Below are 17,581 nucleotides of genomic sequence, written 5' to 3'. Positions count from 1 at the left end.
ACAAACAACTGCACCTCCCAGTCGCAAACGATTTCCACTCCCCCTCCCATTCTTTAGATGACGTGTCCATCATGGGCCTCCTGCAGTGCCACAATGATGCCACCCGAAGGTTGCAGGAACAGCAACTCATATTCTGCTTGGGAACCCTGCAGCCTAATGGTATCAACGTGGACTTCACCAGCTTCAAAATCTCCCCTTCCCCCACCGCATCCCTAAACCAGCCCAGTTCGTCCCCTCCCCCCACTGCATCCCAAAACCAGTCCAACCTGTCTCTGCCTCCCTAACCTGTTCTTCCTCTCACCCATCCCTTCCTCCCACCCCAAGCCGCACCCCCACCTCCTACCTACTAACCTCATCCCACCTCCTTGACCTGTCCGTCTTCCCTGGACTGACCTCTCCCCTCCCTACCTATACTCTCTCCACCTATCTTCTTTTCTCTCCATCTTCGGTCCGCCTCCCCCTCTCTCCCTATTTATTCCAGTTCCCTCCCCCCATCCCCCTCTCTGATGAAGGGCCTAGGCCCGAAACGTCAGCTTTTGTGCTCCTGAGATGCTGCTTGGCCTGCTGTGTTCATCCAGCCTCACATTTTTTTGTCCAAGAATGTATAACTGCTGCAATCCTTAAACAGTAACCATGCCAATCCATCATCCTTTTTGATAGGTACCCAGTCTATCACAGGCAATTCATTCCTTGTATCTTGCGCATTTATTTGTTTATATTTAGGATTGGACTACTTCACTTCGGGCATCACAGTGACTCAGTGGTTAGCACTGCTGCCTTACAGCACCAGGGACCCAGGTTCAATTCCGGCTTGGGTAACTGTGCAAACTCCACATTCTCTTCTTATCTGCTTAGGTTTCCTTCATGTGCTCCCACAGTCCAATGACATGCAGGTAAGGTGGATTGGCCAGGCTAAATTGTCCATAGTGTCTAGAGTGGGAAAGGCAAGGATAAAGTAGGGGGGGTGGGTCTGGGTGGTAAGCTCTTCGGAGGGTTGATGTGAATCCGATGGGCCGAATGGCCCACTTCCACACTGCAGGGATTCTATGATTTAAAAGCAAAATACTGAGGATGATGTGAATCAGACTAACAATAAGTGCTGCATAAACTGAGCAGGACAATCTGTACAGAGAAAACAGAGTTAACATTTTGAGGCAAGATACCATCCTGATGTTGTGAGTGCAACCGCAGAAACCTTCACCCATTCCTCTTATGATAAAATTCCCTACCACTGTTGTTCTCCCACTCTATCACTCCCACTACCATAAAGCTGGCCAACATCCAGTGCCATGGTCTTGGCTCTTGCTGCACTTCCGAGGAAAATACCCCAACAGTATCTGAAGCTAAAAATCTTTGAGATAATATACTCAGTCTGGCACTCATCTTTCTACCTGTGGGGTCTTTACTGACAGTGTCACCACATCACTGTGCATATTACCAGAAAGGTCTTTACCTTGTAAATGGACTTTAGTGGCACCAGCACCACTCCTGATTTTTAAAACAAAAAGTGTCCCGTTCCAGAAGCTAGAGACATCTCCTGCATGTGGTTACCCTCAACACCAGAAGTATTCCCAATTTTCTGCATTGCATCCAGAGAATCATACTACCCAGCCAAACTGCCTTAGCATGATGTACTCAAATTACTCCATCCACTTTCTCTACTTTAAAAGAATATCAAATATATACCAGGGATCTTTCCTTATGAGAGTGGGTAAAGCAATCTAAACAGAAGATCAATTTTTACCTTAAAAGCTGAGCGGTAGAAACACTTAACTGGCCTTATTTACCAAGGCCAGTACTCACCTCATGCTGGCACCCAGTCCAAACTAATAAACTTTTGCTTTCTTTGCAATATCATTCTAGAATATTTTAAACTCATCCCTCTTACAGTCAATGTCTGGTCTCCTGAGGCAAAGGGTAAAGAAAGAAAGGGGAAATAGCATATTCCTTGCCTTCTCACCAAACTCACTTTTCACAAAATTCAGTGTCATCAATCTGCATCAGTGCTCTTATGACACAGCCCTTAAACTCTTATTTATCCACGGTAACGGAGATCACTCTCCTATAATGCAGCTAAAACAAAAACCAATTCTCATTTTATCTGCTGCATTGGCCTTGTTTCTTGATTAGTCCTGCTTTCAGGCATGTAAGAGAGTTAAGGCTTAAAATACTAACTTAGGAGTTTTTGTGCAGTGACAGTGTCCCTCCCTCTGAGCCAGGAGACCTGGGTTCAAGTCCCCAATGCTTCAGCAGGGTGAAATAATATCTGAACTGGTTAAATTTTTAAAAATTTAAAAGACTAATTTTAAGTAAAATACTAAATCATATTTTCAACCCTTTAAAAGTGTAAAACCTTTAGCTTGTTTTGCAATAATTCAGAGTCTTACAAGTCTGCATTGTAGCATGAGAAAATTCAGCAACGGTTAATTTCACATCTTCCAGGAATGTCTAGAAGAAATTCTTCTCCTCTACTAAAGAAAATTTGAATGGTCTCTTCATTTCAAGAGTGAAAGGTCACATATCTGTTACATTAACTCAGTTTCCCTCACTGGAGTTGTGCCAGACGAGCTGACGATTTCCACCACCTTCCAGTTCCAAAGGTGACTTTGCTGGTAGAAGCAACTGGAGAAGCCTTGATACAAAAAAAAACTAGAAATAAAAACAAATTTCAATTTAACAAAGATGGCCACGAAGAGGAATCACATAGCAGACCATGTCAAAAAAAGCAATGAAACACTGAAAACTATTTAGAGGCAATAATCTCAGTCACACCATGCTGTTAACAACTGAACGGAAGAAATAATTGTGTGGGGGAAGAGGAAGAGACAAAAATTTGATTGAAAAAGGAATATAGTATGAAATGATAAGTGAAAGCAATATATTCCATTATCTCTATCATTTACAAACAGTCGCAACAGGAACTGACTTCACAATAGTCCAGGGCATTCAACTGGTCTGTGCACTTAACTATTGAGACAACTTGTGATTACAGGCATTTCACTGGACCTTGTTTTTTAAAAAAAAGAACTGCATTCTTCAAAGCTATTTTAGTTGCAAAGCTTTTGAACATAAGACCACATAAGTATCACAGTGTGCAGTTAACTTAATACCGGTTCCAAAGCCCTTGACTTCTCAAAATGTGTTCTTTGAATTTCTCTCCAACTTTAAGCCAGATTCTTGAATTCTCAGACTGAAAAAAAAGGGGGGTTTGTGACAGATGACAAGAAAGAAAGCAATCTTAAAAAAGAATGAGGAAGCAAATGGTTATGAAAGTCTCATTAATATTTCCGATGTTGCTGGCATTTTCAATAGAAACATAATCAACATACCAATCTTTTACGGTTCCTTCATTGGTCCTAGGTCAACATTCTGGCATTTCCCACTTAACACAAGCATTAAACACCTTGACCATAAAGAACGCAATTATTAAAGAAGACAATTCACACTGTCTTTGAAAGCAAAGGGTTACAAGTAGAGCCATGTTAGTGTCAGCTCCATTCCAAGAACAATACAAAACAATGCAAAGAAATGGAACCAGCAGCTCCAAGCAAAAAAGTGTAAACATATTGGCTGCAAAGCATCCCCAAACTTGAGCTACAAATTTTGGCAGAATCACTTCTGGAAAAACATTACTCCCCCTCAAAAAGGAACACATATATCAGTACGGAGATAACAAGGTGTAGAGGTGCAAGAACACAGCAGGCCAAGTAGCATCATAGGAACAGGAAATCTGACATTTCAGGCTGAGAAGAAAGGTTCTAGGCCCAAAACGTCAGCTTTACTGCTTGGCCTGCTGTGTACATCCAGCTCTATACCTTGTTATCTCACAAATCAGTATGGATGAGGTATAAACTTTGTTATGAGAATTGCATGGATTGTGAGGTTAAAACTTGAAGAACTTGGACATCTGGGATGTGCGGGAGTGGAATGCCTCATCGTGGGAGCAGATGTGGCAGAGGCGGAGGAATTGGGAATAGGGGATGGAATTTTTGCAGGAGGGTGGGTGGGAGGAGATAGGTAGCTGTGGGAGTCGGTGGCCTTGAAATGGACAGTTACAAGCTGGTTGCCCGAGATGGAGACTGAGAGATCCAGGAAGGTGAGGGATGTGCTGGAGATGGCCCAGGTGAACTGAAGGTTAGGGTGGAAGGTGTTGGTGAAGTGGATGAACTGTTCGAGCTCCTCTGGGGAGCAAGAGGTGGCGCAGATACAGTCATCAATGCAACGGAGGGAGAGGTGGGGTTTGGGGCCTGTGTAGGTGCGGAAGAGGGACGGTTCTGCCAATGTAGTATACTGCATCCACTGTACCCGGTGTGGCTTCCTCTACATTGGGGAAACCAAGCGGAGGCTTGGGGAGTGCTTTGCAGAACACCTCTGCTCAGTTCGCAATATACAACTGCACCTCCCAGTCGCAAACCATTTCCACTCCCCCTCCCATTCTTTAGATGACATGTCCATCATGGGCCTCCTGCAGTGCCACAATGATGCCACCCAAAGGTTGCAGGAACAGCAACTCATATTCCGCTTGGGAACCCTGCAGCCCAATGGTATCAATGTGGACTTCACCAGCTTCAAAATCTCCCCTTCCCCCACTGCATCCCTAAACCAGCCCAGCTCTTCCCCTCCACCCACTGCACCCCAAAACCAGTCCAACCTGTCTCTGCCTCCCTAACCTGTTCTTCCTCTCACCCATCCCTTCCTCCCACCCCAAGCCGCACCTCCATCTCCGACCTACTAACCTCATACCATCTCCGACCTACTAACCTCATACCACCTCCTTGACCTGTCCGTCTTCCTTGGACTGACCTATCCCCTCCCTACCTATACTCTCCTCTCCACCTTCAGTCCGCCTCCCCCTCTCTCCCTATTTATTCCAGAATCCTCACCCCATCCCCCTCTCTGATGAAGGCTCTAGGCCCGAAACGTCAGCTTTCGTGCTCTCGAGATGCTGGTGGGCCCGCTGTGTTCATCCAGCCTCACATTTCATTACATTGCATGGATTGTGACATGGATATCAACCCAGTGTACAAGATGACCCTATTTTCCAACCCAAAAACCCATTGTTTTGCATATACCCAGTATTTAAGTTGACACTTTGCCCCTTTACAGCCATACATGCTACATTTGTTTTGGTAGTCAGCCTCAACTTTGCACCCCACAAATTTAGATTTATTTGCTACTACCTGATAACTGGGCCCAAATGGGTCAAACAGGCAATGTGGGGTTGGGTTGCAAAATTATAAAGGGAGGAGATTAAAGAAGAAGAAAAAAAAAGACAAACAGTTTTTTAAACTTGAAACTATCACATTTGCTAATTCATCAAATAACTGCGCTGCAGAGATGGAATTCTACGTTACTGAATAATTGAATTCCGTTTTGCATTCCCACACCAATCTGAAGATAACACCAAAGACCAAAGCACAATGAGAACATGGATCACCACTGGCCTGATTGAGTGTTTTGGATCAGAGTTCCTCCTCAAACGTCCGAATAATATCATTAATAGAAATACCAGCACACGCAGTACAAAGCCAAGCCAAAAATCAACAGTCCACCAAAAATTTCAGACCAAAAGCTACTCAGTGTAGCCATTTTATGGAACAAAAATATCCAGTGTTAGAAAAGAAGGACAAGACAGCTCAGAGACTAATCAAAATACCTCAAGGCAAAGTGAGCAGTTTCCAGCAGTTCAGATAGCAACAAAAAAAAACGCAAGATCCATTACGTCACATCAATGTGGATGAAATGCACGGCAAAGTACGGACCAAGAAAAGCAGAAAAGGTTTGCGAACAGTTCTGATGAAAACTATAAGACACAGGAAGACAAGATTCACAGCAGTACTAGCCGAAATGGCTGATGGAATATATCCAAGCCTACATCAAATTTACAATAGTAAAACAATGCAAAAAAAATTAATTTTCCTACAAGAGGTTTTGTGCATATCCACGGCAACAGTTAATCGAACGAGAATGTAGTCAAGTTGTGGATTAATAATGTCAGAATACTGTGAAGAGTTGGCCCCCTTATCTAATCGAAAGATACAATGGTATTGGAGATAGTCCAGAGAAAGTTCATTAGGTTGATCCCAGGTCAGGATGGGTTTTCTTGAGATGAGATTGAGCAGGTTGGGGCTGTATTCAAAAGGAACTTATAAGAATGACAGGTGACCTTAGGAACAATGGGAATTTTAAGGGCTTGACAGGATTGAGATGGAAACATAGACGTCCCCATAAGGTAAAACAAAGACAGCAGGTATAATCTCAGAGTAAGGGGTCACCCAATCCAGACAAAGATGAGGAAGAAATCTTCAAGGAGTGTAGAGAATCTGTGGAATTCTTTACGGCAGAAAGCAAATCAAGGCTGGGGTCATTAACTACATTCAAGGCAGAGATAGACAGTTGTTAAATCGATAGGAATCAAGGGTCATGGCGTTAAGCAGGAAAATGAAGTTGAGAAACAACAGATTGGCTATGACCTCATTTGAATGTTGGAGTAGACTTGATGGACTAAATGCTCAACTTCTACTCCTACGTCTAATAGTAAAGCAAGATGCTTATTTAGGCTATGTAAAATATGCACCTTATTATCATACAACCTGTTCGGATGCCATTAAGTTATTGCAATCAATTGATAGCTGCAATTAAATTGCAGTACTGCTTGTGGGGCCAACATGTGCAATCCAACCTTTGGACTCAAACAAGCTATTCTAGCCTTATCTCTACTTTGAACAGAATGGACGAATAGCTGGAGGAGAAAAGTTTTCACAAAGTGTGGAATTGTGTGCGCAACCCAGCTTGACACTTCATTTGCTTATCAACCATGTGGTGCTATCAGTCCACAGTTGTTATCAGATTATTACACAAATGCAGAAGATCCAACTCAAAAAGACAAAAGATAATTTGCCGTAGAAATTTCTTTTCAAAATTTCATTCATGGGACAAGGACATTGCTGGCTAGGCAGCATTCGTTGCACATCCCTGATTGGCTAGAGGGCAGTTTATAGTGTCAACCACACTGCTGTAGGTCTGGAGTCACATGTAGGCCAAACCAGGTAAGGATAGCAGTTTCCTTCCAACATTTGACAATGGATTCACAGTAATCATTAGATTACTAATTCCAGATATTTATTCAATTCAAATTCCACCATCTGCTGTGACAGGATTCAGATCTGGGTCTCCAGAATGTTGTCTGGTCTCTGGATTAACATTCCAGCAATCATACCACTTGGCCATCACCTCCCCTTGATTAAGGTGTTTAAACCGTTGAGTATAATATTAAAATTTGGTTTTCAAAATGTAGATTTTTAATTTCTTCATTGGCATCATGAGCTAGTCAATCAGCCATATTGCAAAGAATAAGTGATGAAGCACTTGTAAACTTCAGGATTCATGTACAGACTTGTATGCTTTTTATTCATTCTTGGGATGTAGGTGTTGCTAGACCTGTATTAATTGTCTGTCCCCGTTAGCCCTTGAGAAGGTTGTGAGGAGCTCCATTTTTGACATTGTTGTCTTTGTGCTATCGGTGGATTCACAATGCCATCTGGGAGTGAATTCCAAAATTTGATCCATTGACAGTGGCTGAACAGCCACAGATTTCCAAGTCAGGATGGTGATATCTTACAGAACTTTCAGGCAAATATCTGTTGCCCTTGTCCTTGTAGATGGAATTAGTTGTAAGTGTGTCTCAAGATTTTTGTGAATGTCTGCAAGTGCATCTTGTAGATAATACGCTTTGCTGCTACTGAGCACCAATGGAATGACTGAATGTTTGTGGATCCAGTGCCAGTCAAGCAAGGTCCTTCATTCTGAACGGTGTCAAGCTTCTTGTGGGTTACTAGAGCTGCTTCATCCAGGTAAGTGGGAAGTATTCCATCACAAATAACAAAGCGTAGAGGGGGAATGAATACAGCAGGCCAAGCAGCATCTTAGGAGCACAAAAGCTGACGTTTCATCGCACCCCTCACTTGTGTACTGTAACTGGTGGTCAGGCTTTGGAGATTCAGGAAGCTGAAATGGCTTAATTTCTGTTCCTATGTCTTATTGTATTATGAGTTATGTGCTTCAGCATTCCTAGCCCCTGACCTGTTTGTCACTGTACTTCTATGGCAAGTCCAGCTGAGTTTCTGGTCAACTGTAACCCTCAGGATGTTGCCAGTGGGGGATTCAGTGATGGTAATGCCACTGAATGTGCTGGTGTAGTGGTTAGATTGCCTGACATATGTTGCACAAATGTCATTTGTCACTTTTTGGATCAAGCCCAGATATTATCCAGGTCTTGTTGCATTTGGGCACACACTGACAATATCTGAGGAGCCATGAATCATGCTGAAGACTGAGCACTCTGACAATCATCCTCACTTTTGATCTTATGGAGCAAAATCCCTTATAAAGCAGCTGAAAATGGTTGGGATTAGGATACCATTTTGAGGAAATCTTGCAGAGATGTCTTGACCCAAGATGACTGACCAACAACCACAACCATTATCCTACGTGCCAGGTACAACTCCAAACAGCAAACCGTTACTGACCAGATGTTGCTTGATAGATTTGAAACTGAATTTTTTTTGATAAGCAAAAGTATTATGGGATATGGAGTTAGGCCACAGATCAATCACGATCTCACTGAATGGCAAAACAGGGTCAAGGGGCTGGATGGTTTACTCCTGTTCCTGTATTCCTATAGAAGTGTTGATGACACCTTCAATCACTTTATTGACGGTGAGAGTAGACGGAAGACACAGTAGTTGGCTAGGTTGGAACTGTCCTTTTGTGTAGAGGACAACTTTCCAAATTTTCAGGCAAATGCCAGTGTTGTCACTTTACTGAAATATCTTGGCTAGGGGTGCAGCAAGTTCTGCAGCACATCTTCAGGACTATTGCTGGAACGCTGTTAGGGCAAAATAGCCTTTGTGGTATCTCACATGTAGTGAATTGAATTGGCTGAAAATAGACATCTATGATACCAGGAACTTCTGGAAGAGGCAGAAATGGACCATCCACTCGGCATCCCTGGCTGAAGATTACTGTGAATGCTGCAGTTTTATCTTTTGCACTGATCTAAGAAGCTATTTGTTAAAGTCCTAACATTTTTATACTTTAAAAAGTCAAAAAGATATCTTCTACTTCTACTAACTTGTTACATCAATGACTACTCTAGAGTCATAAAAAGTCAGGCATTATACAGCACGGAAACAGGCTCTTAGGTCCAACTCCTCCGCACCAACTAGATATCCTAAAATGATCCAATTCCATTTGCCAGCATTTGGCCAATATGCCTCCGAACCCTTCCAATTCATACACCGATTCAGATGCCTTTTAAATCTTGTAATTGTATCTGACTCCACCACTTCCTCTGGCAGCTCATTCCATGTACAATTTGTCCTCTGCATGTAAAAGTTACCCCGCAGGTCTGGTTTAAAATCTTTCCCTTCTTACCTAAAACTTAGGTGCTGTAGTTTTGGACTCTCCACCCTGGGAAAAAGACTGACTATTCATCCTATGCACATTCCTCATGATTTCATAAGTCTCTATAAATTTTACCACTCGGTCTTCAATGCTCCAGCGGGGGAAAAAAGCCCCAGCCTTCACAGAAGTTCTGCTCAGAATCCCTACAATGCGGAAGCAGGCCATTCAGCCCACTGAGTACACACCAGCTCTCTAAAGAACTTCCCACCCAGACCCAGCCCAACCTGTAAGCCTGCATTTTCCATGGCTAATTCACCCAGCCTGTATATCCCAATACACTATTGGGCAAGCTAAATTGCACATAGAATTCACCTGCACATCTCTGGACTGTGGGAGGAAAGCCGAACACCTGGAGGAAACCCACACAGACATGGGGAGAATGTGGAAACTCCATTCACAGTCACCAGAGGACAGAATTGAACTTGGATCCCTGGCGCTGTGAGGCAGTAGGGTTAACCACTGAGCCACCACACCATCTATAGCCTCTTCCTATATAGTTCTAACAGTCCAGTCCCAGCAACATCTTTGTAAATCTTTTCTGCACTCTCTCTAGTTTAACAACATCCTTCCTATAGAAGGGCAACCAGAATTGAGTGCGGTATTCAAAAAGTAGCCTCACCAAATGTCCTGAACAGCCACAACATGACATACAACTGCTATGCTCAATACTTTGATCAATGAAGGCAAGCATGCCAAACACCTTCACTACCCTGTCTATCCGAGACTCCACTTTCAAGAATCTGCTCACCTGCACTTCTAGGTGTCTTTGTTCAGCAACACTCCCAGGGGCCTACCATTAACTGTCCTGTCCTGGTTTGCCTTACCAATATGCCACACCTCACATCTAAATAAACTCCATCCACCACTCCTCAGTCCATTGTACAAGGAGATAACTTTCTTTACTGTCCACCACACACAGTTATGGCATCATCTGCAAACTTACTCATCATTAATCATATATTTGCATCTAAACCATTTAGTTGCACTTCTCTGAAGGTCAACTTTGAATTCATTATTTTATCTAATTTTAAAATCAAACAAAAAAAAACTTGATAAATTGCCAGTTGATTCCTATTTTCTTGTAATGAAATGTAAAGTGCAGTAGGAAAAAATGCAAACAGGTTTCATTAAATGCATTCCTTCACAAGGAATAGCCTTCTCAACAGATTGTGATGCACAATTGCCAGACTCCAGTTATGAATTTGTCTTAGTCCTAGACAGTAATAAATTCAGATAAATAGTCAATACAATTATTTCGTGTTAGACTTGATCATTCATCAGTATCAATTCCCTTTAGCTACCAGTGACTTTACACCATTTGAGTCTCATTTCCAAGATGTAATAAAAGTGCTGATTTTGGATGTGATGCTACAGATAAAATTTGATGACTTAAAATGAGATTGCGATTTGTTTATCCCAGAAGGACCAATTTTTGGTAATAAAAGTTGCTAGTTTAAAGTAATTGCATACTTTTATATACCTTGATATAGATGCCAAAAATAAAAAACTTGGACTAGATCTCTGGCTTCCCCTTTCAAACTAAAAACCATTAATTGTGTTTCTCAAAGCCCTACACTCATCGAGACAAACTTGACTGGTTAAATATTAACCATCTTTAATACTAATGACAAGAGATAGGTATACAAACCAAAGCCTTTTAATTAACTACTGGTGCACCAAGATCATATGTGCAAGCACTAAAAGGAACCTTGTCACAAAAATCTTCACAGCTATATGAACAGTTGTTTAATAAAAAAACCAACATCATATTTAAAAAACTGTCCAATTCAATGTAACAGATGACAAACGATTATTCTGTCACTCACAAATATTAGGTTGGGTTAAATAACCTTTCATGTGGTACATATATTTACTGTCAACATTCTGCAGCATAACAACACTTGGTGGAAGGCTAAACTGCTGCACAGATGGCAAACTGAAGAACGTTCGTTTCGAACAAGTCGAAAATAAATTGTCGAAAATTCAAATAAAAACACTGATTCAGGTGTGTGCCACTGCAGCAGATTGAGTGGGGGTGTTTGTTGAAAGCGGGGTAAGAATGTTCACATATTTCGAAAGGGAGCTACAATGAAACTCAACCCAGCACATTATCTAAAAACATAGCACTGCACTAAGAGCAAGCGAAATAACAAAACCCTTCAAATAAAACGCGAGGTAATGGGGTGGTGGGTGTGTGGGCGGAGAGAAGGCGCAACTCTCTTCTGCATACCTTGCTGACTAAAACACGTACACAACGAAATGAAGCAGCATATACACACACAGGCATTTCACTGACTGCAGCCTTTGCAAACGCAGTCAAGTGCACCAAAAGAGACGGTAACTCTTGCACACATACATATTAAACCCAGGCTCGGATACAAGACCATAATATTTCCAAAAAAAGTACACCTCTGGTGATTCTCTTTTACTTTTTGCCCACGTCCAGCATGAATTATGTGGACAAGGAGAGAAAAAGAGAAAACAATACGAAATACCAAGGTTTACATCTACCGTAGTTTGGTCGCGTGTAAGAACGGGGAGGGGGGGGGGGAAGAGAGATAGATCGATAGATAGATAGATCGATTAAAAAAAAGTGTTTTTAAAAAAAAGTGTTTTTAAAAAAAATCTCCTTTCCCCCTCCCTTCTCCACTCCTTTCTGAACGGCCGGAGGGAGAGACAAGAACAAGGACTGCTGGGCGACAGCCGGCGCCACACTCCATCCTCGCCTCTGAAACTTCACCACTCGCAGCCAGGATCGACCGTCAGTTATCAAACATCTCCACTCCCAACAAACGTGGAGTCAGACTGGGAGGAAGAAAATACATATAAAACCTGTATTTCTTTCCACAAGAAAACAAATAATTGCAACACTTACTTTCTGTTGAGAGGGAAAAAAAAATCCGCTGCTCCTTATAAGCCGTTAGTCGAATCGTTTTCCCATCCCTCTCTCACTCATACACAAACACACACACACAAAGCCAATAAGTGCTCTTTTCTTGGCCGTGTCTTGAAGGGAGGGGAAGTCGGGAAAGGGAAGATTTAGATTGCGTCCGCGTTTTTTGGCGAGCGGCTGCCTGACAGACAGTGTATTAAAAAAGACAGCAGGGGGACCTCCCAGCCGCAGCAGCGCTCCCACCCTCCACCCGCCTCTCTCCCGTCCCAACGGTTGCGGCTGTCAGCCGCGAGCGCACTGGCACCTGGGAAACATTGTCAGCATCCCAAGATGGCGGCAAGGAAGAGGGAGACGATCCTAATCACTGACCTGCGCGCTATTTATTCACTGTTTACAACTTCAAACCGCATTCTAACTTAAAAGAAAAACCTTCGACTGCCACACTTCAGAAAGTTCCACTTTACGTTTAGGAAGTAAAAGACTCCTCATTTAATGTTTCTCACACATTCTGAATTGCAAAGGTTTTCAGGCTTTCCTCCCACTCGGCAATGATGATTGTAACTGTCACCACATTCGTTTTCTTTATGTTAGTGACATTGATTTTAATGGCAAAGCTATTGTTACCGCAGGTGATGGCGTCTATTTGAGCCCCTTATTGTTCCTTGTGAAAGTTTTCCATAAGTAAGTGGTGAGGCCCACAAGAAGAGTATGTTTAAAAAGAGTGCTTGGAGCTGAAAGTATTATCAAAGAACGCTATAGAAATTGTGACTCCTATACAGTCTGACTACTGTCCGCATTTTTCTTTGAGCACCGAACAGTTTTGGATTCAATACCTTGCAAATAACACATCCATCCTTCCTGTCCACAAGCCTTACGTCCTCTGTCAGAATTTTAAGTCAACCTTTTGTGTTCACATTTAACATTGGAACTTTTCATGGAAATATTAGAATGCAGCAATGAGAGGAACCTATCTACAAACAATCAAGAGAGACAGAAGGAAGGAATTTTGTGAATTGAGAAACAGGCAGCTGAAGGTGCAGTGAGGTATAAGGAGATGAATTCACAGCCTATAAACTACAAATCAGCAGAAATTATTCTTAACAGCGCTTTGAAATGTCATAGCAAACCACTTAGTTGTACATAACCACTGCTAAGTCTAAGAGAAAGAACTAAAACAGATGGACCACATAGCACCAACTGAGCAATATAAACCACAATGCCAGTCCAATCTGATCAACCATACCTTATGAACATTTGATGAAAATGTTAAAATTTGGAGAGCTGTTCCACAAAAGGCAAAATGTCACTTGTGGGAGTGGTGTACAGTGACCTCTCAGTGAGGTGGAACATAAGGGAAGAAGTAAATTGAGCTTGTTAGAAAAACATGGGAATAATTATTGGAGATTTTAATTTATGTACAGATGGGCAAAGTCAAATGAGCAAAAGTAGCCTCAATGAGGAGTCTTTAAAATATGCATACTTTCTTCAAATAGCAGGTTCTAGAGCTAACCAGTGAGCAGGCTATGCTGGATCTGGTATTGTAAAATGAAATAAAATTAATTAATTTATTGGAAAAGTGCCCCTAAGTAGCAGCAACAATAATATGACTGAATTTTACTTAAGGTAGAGACAAGTAAGTTTGAGATATTCAAAAAAAATTAGCTAAGTGTAATTAAGAAAACTTGAAAGCAGAGCTAGCAAAGCTGAATTGACATACTAGGTTAATAAAGATGCAGTGGCAGACATTTCAGGGATATTACAGGATAAATAGAAACACTCCAACATGTGAAATAAATTTGCAGAATTCAAATATCCATGGATAATGAATAATGTTAAAGATAGTATTACAAGACAAAGCATATAATTGTGCAAAGATAGGTGGCAGTTTCGAAGATCAGACAATATAAGGAGGGAAAGTTTAGGTACAAGCTATCCAGAAATATTAAAACCAAGACTATGTTTCGATAAATACTTTTTTAAAAAGTTAACAAATTGAGCACTGGTCCTGTAAAATGTCAGTCTGGAGAATTAATAATCTTCCAGATGGCGGATAGTTGAATGGGCATTTTGCATTAGTCTTCACTATAGAGGATACAAATAATATTACAGAAGCAGTTATAAATCACGGAACAAAAAAGAGGAAGGAACGCAGGAATGTTATAATCACGAGAGAAATGGTACTGAATAAATTATTGTAGCTGCAGGCTGCCTGATGGTCTTCATCTTAGGGTTTTAATTGAAGTGTCTAGTGACATAGTTGAATCATGGGTTTTAATTTGTTAAAAATTCCCAAGTTTTGAGAAAGGTCGCAGTAGATCAGAAAACAGTGAATTAATAGACAGAAAGCAAGAAACTACAGACCAGTTAGCTTAACATCTGTTGTAGCGAAAATGTTGGAAGTATTTTGAAGTAAGATATAGCAGGGCACTTGGGAAAATTCAACATAATCAAGCTGAGTTAACTTTTGTAAAGGGGGATTCATGTTTAACCATCTGTTGAAATCCTTTGAGGACATAATATGTTCTGTGGATAAAGGGGAACCAGTGGATGTTTGGATTGAGATTTCCAGAAGGCATTTGATAAATTGTCACATCAAAGGATATTGTGAAAAATATTACAGAAAATTGGTGCGGGGCCGTAACATATTGGAATGGAGAGAAAATTGACTGGCTAGCAGGAAACAGAGGGAAGGCTTCAACAAGGCATTTGATAAGGTTCCCCATTATAGGCTCATTCAGAAGGTCAGGAGGAATGGGATACAGGGGAACTTAGCTGCTTGGATACAGAATTGGCTGGCCAACAGAAGACAGCGAGTGGTAGTAGAAGGAAAATATTCTGCCTGGAAGTCAGTGGTGAGTGGAGTTCCACAGGGCTCTGTCCTTGGGCCTCTACTGTTTGTAATTTTTATTAATGACTTGGACGAGGGGATTGAAGGATGGGTCAGCAAGTTTGCAGACGACACAAAGGTCGGAGGTGTCGTTGACAGTGTAGAGGGCTGTTGTAGGCTGCAGCGGGACATTGACAGGATGCAGAGATGGGCTGAGAGGTGGCAGATGGAGTTCAACCTGGAGAAATGCGAGGTGATGCATTTTGGAAGGTCGAATTTGAAAGCTGAGTACAGGATTAAGGATAGGATTCTTGGCAGCGTGGAGGACCAGAGGGATCTTGGTGTGCAGATACATAGATCCCTTAAAATGGCCACCCAAGTGGACAGGGTTGTTAAGAAAGCATATGGTGTTTTGGCTTTCATTAACAGGGGGATTGAGTTTAAGAGTCGTGAGATCTTGTTGCAGCTCTATAAAACTTTGGTTAGACCGCACTTGGAATACTGCGTCCAGTTCTGGGCGCCCTATTATAGGAAAGATGTGGATGCTTTGGAGGGGGTTCAGAGGAGGTTTACCAGGATGCTGCCTGGACTGGAGGGCTTATCTTATGAAGAGAGGTTGACTGAGCTCGGTCTCTTTTCATTGGAGAAAAGGAGGAGGAGAGGGGACCTAATTGAGGTATACAAGATAATGAGAGGCATAGATAGAGTTGATAGCCAGAGACTATTTCCCAGGGCAGAAATGGCTAGCACGAGGGGTCATAGTTTTAAGCTGGTTGGTGGAAAGTATAGAGGGGATGTCAGAGGCAGGTTCTTTACGCAGAGAGTTGTGAGAGCATGGAATGCGTTGCCAGCAGCAGTTGTGGAAGCAAGGTCATTGGGGTCATTTAAGAGACTGCTGGACATGTATATGGTCACAGAAATTTGAGGGTGCATACATGAGGATCAATGGTCGGCACAACATTGTGGGCTGAAGGGCCTGTTCTGTGCTGTACTGTTCTATGTTCTATGTTCTAAGTCTTTTTCGCTTGTGTAGAATATAACAAGTGGTGTGCCTTTCAGAAATCGGTGCTAGGATCTCAACTTTTGCCAAGAAATATTTAAAATATGAGTAGCAATAGGCCATTTGGCCCTTCGATGGCTCACCATCCAACTCAATTATCTGTTCCCTCTTTTCGCCACATTCTTTGATCCATTTAGCTCCAAGTGCTATAGCCAGTTCCTTCATGAAACCATACAAAGTCTTGGCTTTAACTGCTGTTTTTTTTTGGTGGCAAATTCTACAGACTCACCATTCTTAAGATGAAGACATTCTTCACATCTCAGTCCTGAATGGCTTACCCTGTATCCTTAGATTGTGACCCCAGGTTCTGGACTCTATCATCAGGAACATCCTTCCTGCATCTACCCTATCAAGTTCTTTGAGAATTCTATAGGTTTCAATGATATCCCCATCATTATTTTGAACTCCAGCAAATTTAATCCCAATCGATTCAACCACTTGTTGTATGTCAGTCCTGCCATCCCAGGAATCCAATAATTCTCTAGCAAGAACATCCTTCCTCAGACAAATAGATCACAACTGTGCACAATATTCCATAAGTGGTTTCACCAAGGCATATATAATTTCAGCAAGACATCTCTGCTCTTGTACTCATATCTCTCTGATGATGGGCAACATATCATTTTCCTTCTTCACTGCCTGCTGCGTCTGCACGCTTACCTTCAGAGACTGGTGCACAGGGACACGCAGGACTTGTTGCACATTCTCCTTTCTCAATTTATAGCCATTCAGGTAATAATCTGCCTTCCTGTTTTTGACCCCAATGTGATTTATCCACACTATAATATATATATAATATATGGATATATATTTTATCCACAACTTTTAACCAATCACTCGGTTTGTCCAAATCGCCCTTGAAACATCTCTCAATCCTCTTTACAAGCTCAACCACGTACCCAGCTTTGTGCCATTTGCAAATTTGGAGATATTATGTTTGGTTCCCTCTATCCCAACAATTTCTGCAACACTATTCCCCTACTAATATTGATTTCCTTCAGTTCCTCCCTCTCAGTGAACTGTATGTTCCTCAACATTCCTGGTATTTTATTTGTATCCTCCTTTGTGATCACAGAACCAATGTATGTAATAAGTTGGTCAACTATTTCTTTGTTTCCCATTATAAATTCCCCTGTTTCTAACAGTAAGGGGTCTAAATTTGTCTTCAGTCATTTTCTGTTCACATAAATATAGAAACTTTCACAGTCAGTTTTTATGTTCCATGCAAGCTTACCCTCATACAATGTTTTCCCTTTCTTAATCAATTTCTTAATCTTTAGTCCTTATTTTTAAAACTGCTTCCACACCAATTTGTTTGCCTCTTTGGAGCTAATAA

At 41.7% G+C, this 17,581-nt stretch overlaps 1 protein-coding gene across 2 annotated transcripts in view; it reads right to left on the bottom strand.

Annotated features, from left to right (window-relative positions):
* The window catches only part of LOC125451742 (focal adhesion kinase 1), a 481,699-nt gene extending 469,122 nt beyond the window's left edge, over positions 1-12,577 (bottom strand). For both annotated transcript variants that reach the window (XM_059646207.1, XM_059646206.1), the window contains exon 1: positions 12,341-12,577. The gene's annotated coding sequence lies outside the window, so the exon portion shown is untranslated. The remainder of the gene's footprint in view (positions 1-12,340) is intronic.
* Between the last annotated feature and the right edge of the window lie 5,004 nt (positions 12,578-17,581).

The sequence above is a fragment of the Stegostoma tigrinum genome, chromosome 5 (assembly GCF_030684315.1).
Source record: "Stegostoma tigrinum isolate sSteTig4 chromosome 5, sSteTig4.hap1, whole genome shotgun sequence".
NCBI classification, from domain to species: Eukaryota; Metazoa; Chordata; class Chondrichthyes; order Orectolobiformes; family Stegostomatidae; genus Stegostoma; species Stegostoma tigrinum.
The sequence above is the reverse complement of the archived record's forward strand: the minus strand, read 5'-3'. Positions and strand labels throughout refer to the sequence as shown.